The sequence below is a fragment of the Coptis chinensis genome, chromosome 6 (assembly GCF_015680905.1).
Source record: "Coptis chinensis isolate HL-2020 chromosome 6, ASM1568090v1, whole genome shotgun sequence".
Taxonomy (NCBI): Eukaryota; Viridiplantae; Streptophyta; class Magnoliopsida; order Ranunculales; family Ranunculaceae; genus Coptis; species Coptis chinensis.
The window spans coordinates 45,417,678-45,424,770 of NC_141461.1; the positions used below are offsets into that span (position 1 = coordinate 45,417,678).

General features: G+C 35.3%; 2 pseudogenes; both read left to right on the forward strand.

Annotated features, from left to right (window-relative positions):
- The first annotated feature begins 56 nt into the window (after positions 1 to 56).
- LOC147493208 (cell division cycle 20.2, cofactor of APC complex-like) lies at positions 57 to 6,893 on the forward strand (annotated as a pseudogene).
- On the forward strand, positions 1,699 to 4,337 carry LOC147493209 (protein MITOFERRINLIKE 1, chloroplastic pseudogene; annotated as a pseudogene).
- Positions 6,894 to 7,093: the final 200 nt, after the last annotated feature.

Consider the following 7,093-nt stretch of genomic DNA (forward strand, 5'->3'; position numbering starts at 1 on the left):
TATTTAGATAAGTAAATAGAGCAGCTGATCTTATCGAAAATGTATTATTGTTCAACATGCCTTTACTTAAGGAAATTCTTTCTGTATTAGTAGAAGCAGGTGCTAGACGCAAAATGTACTTAAGACTACCAAGTTAATATAGGTTGGAGTCTCCTTAACTCCTAATTGTTTTGTTTACAGAATAACAAAGATTATTTTATTCTATCTTTCATATATCTACTTCAAAAACATATATTAATGAATATTACTTATCCGGAAAAAAAACTTCGAAAGCATTTGCATTTTTTCGAGGCCTCCCATTCAAGAGACACTTTTCACTATTTTTCCACAGTTGTAAATTAACCGTTTCAATACTCTCAATCTCTTGAGCTAATGAATAACTAATCTCAAGTTTTGGACTAACTCTTTGCAAAATCAGGAAAATTTATTTTGCTTTTTTTTCACGAATTTATGAAGACTGAATTGGGGTGTAAGCATATTCATCTCTGTACATGGCACTATAGAAAGCTTTACCTGTCAGTTCTTCTTAAAGCTGCATATAAGTTGTTCATTGTAGTAATAGCTTTCCGATTAGTAAGCTTAGTCATAGTAATTTCTAAGTAGATTGTCTCATCGTGTTTATTTTGATCTTAATACATTGTAACCACAAATTTTAAATTGGATGCTATTTTTGAAACTTATTAACATAGGCGTTTATTGGTTTATAGGTTTTGATGGGATTAAAGTCTAACCCTTATGTTTAAAGAGGTTCTTAGAGCAAGATCATTTATCCCTTCAAGCATGTAAGACATAGAAAATTAAATGAGGATGGAAGTTATTTTATTTGTTATCTTAAAGTTCATAGGTACGATAAATTGCAAAAAAAAAATGGTATTCAATGCTTAAGCATGACTACATGATATCCAACTTAAGTGTTGAGCCTAGAGTAGCTCGCATAGGATTTCAATAAAATTTCTATTTTCCAACAACAAAAAGAAGTTGGTTGATTTTTTCATGGATGGGTTTTTTTCTTTTTATGGAGAGTGGAGTTTCCAAGTTACAAGAAATTTAAATGAGCAATCAATATAATATTCATATCTCATAGCTTTGCATAGTAGCAAATATTTTTCAGAATAATTTATATAACTGCACCCGTTTGTTGGACGGGTTCAAAATCTAGTAATCTACATAAAACCAAAGGCTTTGCAGATAAATAGTTGCAAAAAGTGGGACTAAACACAAGCCGGCACTACTACATAAAGGCTCATTCCCCACGGTAGGTCAAAGAGTATATCCCACGGTTTCACTAATAACAGTGGCTAATAGGCATTTGTCACGGTAAGAATAACTTTTCTAATTTCGACACAAGCAAATACCACTAGTCTCGTAAAGCAGTGGCATATAAAGTGCCATATACCACGGAACGACTCAAAATCAGCTAATTTGTGCTTTGGTATTCATATATCCCACAGTTTCAACGAAAAAGGTGGCGAATGTTTTGCAAAATAGCCTGGATACCGTGGACAAAGGAAGCCTACCAAAACCCCGCACCCTACCTTAAAAATGAAGAACAAGCTCTGCATCACTTGGTCTTTCCACCTCCAAACTTCATTGCTTGGCGCCAACCTTTAAAGTCTCACTAATTTCGACAACCTTTTCACTCATTTCAACGACACTCTCTTATCTCCTCCAAACAACAATATCACATTCTCTTCAATTTCCATTTCAATGGAACAAAAATTTCTACCCCAAATCAAAAAATTGGATTAACCCTTTGCTAAAAGGGAGTCCAAAGATTCAAACTTTGATGAAAAACTTGACAACTTTTGAGAAAGCACTCATTGGTTCATCAATTTGGAGGTATGGTCGGTGCTTTTACTTATGTCTGTCTTTTACCTTTAGACACTATTAAAACAAAGTTACAAACCAAAGGGGCAACTCAAATTTACAAAGGAAGTGTAGATGTCATTGTGAAAACTTTCCAAGCAAAGGGGATATTGGGTTTTTATAGCGGCATTTCTGTTGTAATTGTTGGTTCAATTGTTTCTTCTGCAATTTATTTTGGTACTTGTGAGTTTGAAAAGTTATTTTTATCGAAATTTAGTAAATACCCATCTGTTTTAATTCCACCAACTGCTGGTGCAATGGGGAATATTGTGTCTTCAGCTGTAATGGTGTCGAAAGAGCTTATTACTCAAAGGATGCAAGCCAGTGTGGTGGGTAGGTCTTGGCAAGTTTTGTTCAGTATATATTACGAAAGGCGGGATATTGGGTTTATATCTTTGGTTATACTGCTTTGACTTTGCTTAGGAATTTACCTTTGGGGTGTTGAGTTATTCGTCGTTTGAGTATTTGAAAGCCGATGTTGGCTAAAACTAAGAAAGGTCATTTGGAACCATTTGAGAGTGTGTGTTGCGGGGCGTTAGCAGGGGCGATAGCAATGGCTTTTCCTCTCGGTAAGATTTGTGGATAATATGCTTGTTATATTATTTTGCTTATAAACTTGTTGTTGGTTAAGTTTGAATTGTAGTGTGCTACTCAAGTTGGAAGATATCTTGTGAGTATGATGAGTACTGGAGTCATACTTGCAATTGGATTTCAATTGTTAGGTTTGAATTTTTCATAATTTGGTGGGACATTTTACAATAATTTGGAATTTTTGGATTGAGAAAGTTTTGTGTGAATTTTGTTTGAAGGTGGGAACAATCAATTGGATACTTTGATATGGTATAGTTGGCTTGGGGGAATTATAATCGGAACGATGATTGGTTCCAATATGGTTTTGGAAGAACATTATAAGGCTGGTCCAAGAAATATTGTCATTACTGGAAGGTAAGATTTCTTAGATTAGTTTGAAATTTTAATTACTTTCAATTTAACTAATATGTTCATTTTACTATGATTATTCTTCTTCTTCTTGTTTTTGTTGTTCCCTTCTCAGTCTGTTTTATGTTTAATATAAACCAAAAGAAGGAAATAAGGAGTATGTTCTTGGTAATTTGTTAAACAGTTGATAGTCGTACTTGTCTAGTATTATGCTTGAAGATAATTGTCATGGTCTTTTTCAGTTTGTCAACCAGATTCAATTTAAAACATAAAAGTACTTGCTTATTGGAGATCGGTGCCAAGTTCTTGATAATTATATCCTTGTGAATGATTCCTTTGGTTATGCAACTGTTTTTCATTGTTTTGTGACTTGAATACTAATTATGTTTGATTTGATGCTATACCGATTTGAAACTAGCGTTCTTATAATTATATCCTTGTGAATGATTCCTTTGGTTATGCAATTACATTCGAATATTATAGCTCAAAGATTGTTTTGAAAACTTTTGTTTTCGCTTTTTATTCATCTTTTTTTCTTTCTGTCTATCTATTGCAATGTATTTATCATCTCTTCCTATATTTTTTCTAATTAATTAGTTTTGCTAATTTTCAACAGCTAAACAATGCTGGCACCAATAAAGGTTTTAGACCCTTACTGCAGTTCGCAAATGAAAATATTGAGCAGGTGTTTCTTTTTCTTTGAATTCATTCATCTGAGTACTGCTTGTTTCTGAAATGTGGTTTTCTATCACCTTCCGCAAAGGGGGTGGTAATAGTAAAGGTCCAATGCCATTAATCAATTAGTGACCATATGTTTAATGAGCTAATAAAATTGGTGACATAAATCTAAATAGTAACCATTGCTTTCCATGATATGAAGGATTTTTGGCTTTTTTCTCAACTGAGACGGATGGTCTACTTTAGTTACTAAGTGTACTTATTCTTCCCAAAGGGGCCGGTGGTGCTTAACTGACATAGTTTTATACATCATGATTGTATGAATAGATTGTCTCAACAAATTTGGTTGGGTCTTTGCTTTGCACACGAGAAGACATGCGGGTGATGAGATCCCATGAAAAAGGAGGTCACATATTTAACATGGATGGTGCAGGATCTGGAGGTTCTAGTACCCCTTTGATAGCTATGTAAGCTTTATTCTTGTTCATTCTTAATCTAATTTTATTCATTTTAAAGTAAACAGCAGTGTTTGTGCTTAGCATCTAAGAGTATGGCGGCAAGTTCCAAGTTGTTGTTGAAGGCGTAGTCGAGGCGGCTCAGATCCCAGGCGCTACTTGGGAACCTTGCGCCTTGCCTCGTGCTTGACAACATAGATCTAAGATTGTTTATTATTTGTTAATGCTTTTCACTCAGTTGTGACTACTTTGACTTGTAGATATGGTTCGACCAAGTCGCGGTATAAAGGCGAACGGGGCATCACTTTTGACAGATTGCAAGTGGTTGAAGGTAGGAGTACATACAGTATCTCCAGGCATGGTGCTTACAGATTTACTTCTGAGGTACCTTTTTCATGATAAGTTAAACTTCTGTTTATAGTAAACCGAAAATGGTATGGTAGGTTCCTAAAGATACACTATCAGGCACCAAACCCCCAAGCAATCACATGCAAATAGTAAAGAGTGTAGGTATTACATAATGAAGTTTATGAGAGAAATAATGAAGCTTGTTCAGATAATTCTTTTGAAAATAAGGTATAAGTCGTCATACACTAGCATTCTCTATTTTGTGGTAATCTTCATTATTTAGTTATTATATTACTCTATGATCTTTGATCGTGCAGATAACAAATCTATCCCTCAAAGATACATACACACAAGAGGAACTTGATGTTATTCGACTTGAAATTCTTAGATTCATCCAGCATAATGGAGCGTTTGAGCCAAGCGTTGTGTCTTTGCTAGGTTTTGACCCATTCCAGTTAAGGTTTGGTGTTTGGTCTCACCATTTTTTTGATATTTTAGATGGAACAAATAGATTGCTCTTTTGATTGATGGAACAAGTTAGGTCATTATTATGTTGATAGAACAACTAAATTTGGATGTTTATTTCATTATTGATGACTCGAAAAAGTTCAAAACTCTTTTAGCAATTCAATGTCTTCGTGTTGGATGTCTAAATTTATTTCTTTTGTTCGTGTTGTACTATGAATTGTTTATTTGAGCAATGTGTTTTTAAATCTATTGTGGATATATATGGTGAAAAGGGTAGGTTGCAGGTTGAATGAATATGATTAGAATCAAATAATTATGGGCTTTTAATTTTTTTTTTAAATGACTATAAACCACGGTTTGGTAAGAACCGAGGTATAAGTAGTTTATATACCCCACGGTGTTTATCCAACTGTCGTATTTAGCATCACTATTCCCCACGGTTCAAATCAAATAGAGCATATTGTTTAGACTATTAACCACGGTTTGGAAATACTAATACCACGGGTTTAGTCAAAACCGTGGTATATAATAGGTACTATTTCCCACGGTTTTGCTAGAAGTATTTGTCACGGTGGTTGTTACCACGGTATGAAAACAGTGGCTAAAGGCTTTTTACCACTGTAAATAACAGTGGTATATGAGCTTTTCTGTAGTAGTGCAGAGTGATCCTACACTTGGAGTTGCTAACAGTTTGAGAGATAGAATTACTAAAATACATTGTATTCAACAAAATCATGTATTAACAAAATCGTGTATTATCACACTTCTCTTTTGAAATAGTTATAAAGAAAAATTCATCCAGCTTTCAGTTGGCATATATGTTATAATGATGCAAATGAAGCAATCCTATATGTAGCATTTATCACAAAGATAAATGGCAAAACCTATACCAAAAGCAAACACGGGACGATTTGCTAATGCTAACAACATCAAATCAAACAAGTACATCAAGTGAGTTATATTTTTCATTCTTTTATTAATATGGTTATTGCTTTGATTATGTGTACTGATGTGATTTGATGGTTTACAGACTTCCGAGAGGACTCTTGATGCACTTGATATGGGAGATGATTATTACTTGAACTGTTGGCCATTGGTCTTGGTAACACAGTTTATTTGTGGGATGCTTTTGATTCATCCACGACTGAGCTCTTGACCATTGACAATGAAAATGGTCCCATTACAAGTCTGCACTGGGCTTCTGATGGAGGTAACCTTGCGGTTGGCTTGAACAATTCGGAAGTCCAAATTTGGGATGTTGTATCTAATAGAAGAATGAGGACACTGCGAGGTGGACATAGTTCACGATTTGGGTCTTTAGATTGGAATGAACATATTTTATCCACTGGGGGGAATGGACAGTGTGATCATTAACAACGATGTGCGAATCAACAACCACATTGTTGAAAAATATGAAGGGCACCAACTGGAGGTCTGTGGACTGAATTGGTCATCCTCTGGTCAACAACTAGCTAGCGGTGGAAATGATAACCTTCTGCATACATGGGACTGCTCAATGGCCTCTTCAAATTCTCCTACTCAGTGGCTACACAGGCTCGACAACCACACCGCTGCAGTTAAGGCCCTTGCTTAGTGTCCATTTCACAGTAGTGTGCTTGTTTTTGGTGGAGGTGTGTGTGACCATCACATTAGGTTTTGGAATACTCACACTGGTGCTTGCTTGAACTCAGTCGACACCGGTTCACAAGTCTGTGCATTGTTATGTAATAAAAACGAGAGAGAACTGCTGAGCTCTCATGGATTCATACATTACCAGTTAACTCTTTGGAAGTACCCATCAATGGTTAAGATGGCTGAGCTTACTGGTCACACTTCCAGAGTTTTATTCATGACTCAAGTACTAATTAATGTTTTTCCAAGTAACTATGGATAGAATTATGAGTCATATTTATTAACATTTTTCCTATGTTGAATTTCTAATTATCTTTTCAGAGTCCAAATGGGTGCACCGTAGCATCTGCAGCTGGGGATGAAACACTAAGATTTTGGAACGTCTTTGGGACTCCTGAAGTGGTGGCAAATCCTGCACCTAAAACAAATCTGGAGCCATTTGCTAGTTTCAGTCGAATTAGATGAAAGAATGGAGTACATCAACTTGTTTTAACTTCCTTAGACTTTACACAGGTACATATCTATCTACGTGTGTAGTGAACTTCAACTCGAGTTCAGTTATTGTTCTTACAGACAATATAGCCGAATGGTTTGCGGGGGTGCAGAGTAGCCTGGATATTAATCTCTATATTTATGATCACTAAGCATGGCATTTATCGTAGAAAAGTTAAACAGGAAAGCCATTAAGCTCTTAATAAGGTCCTGCT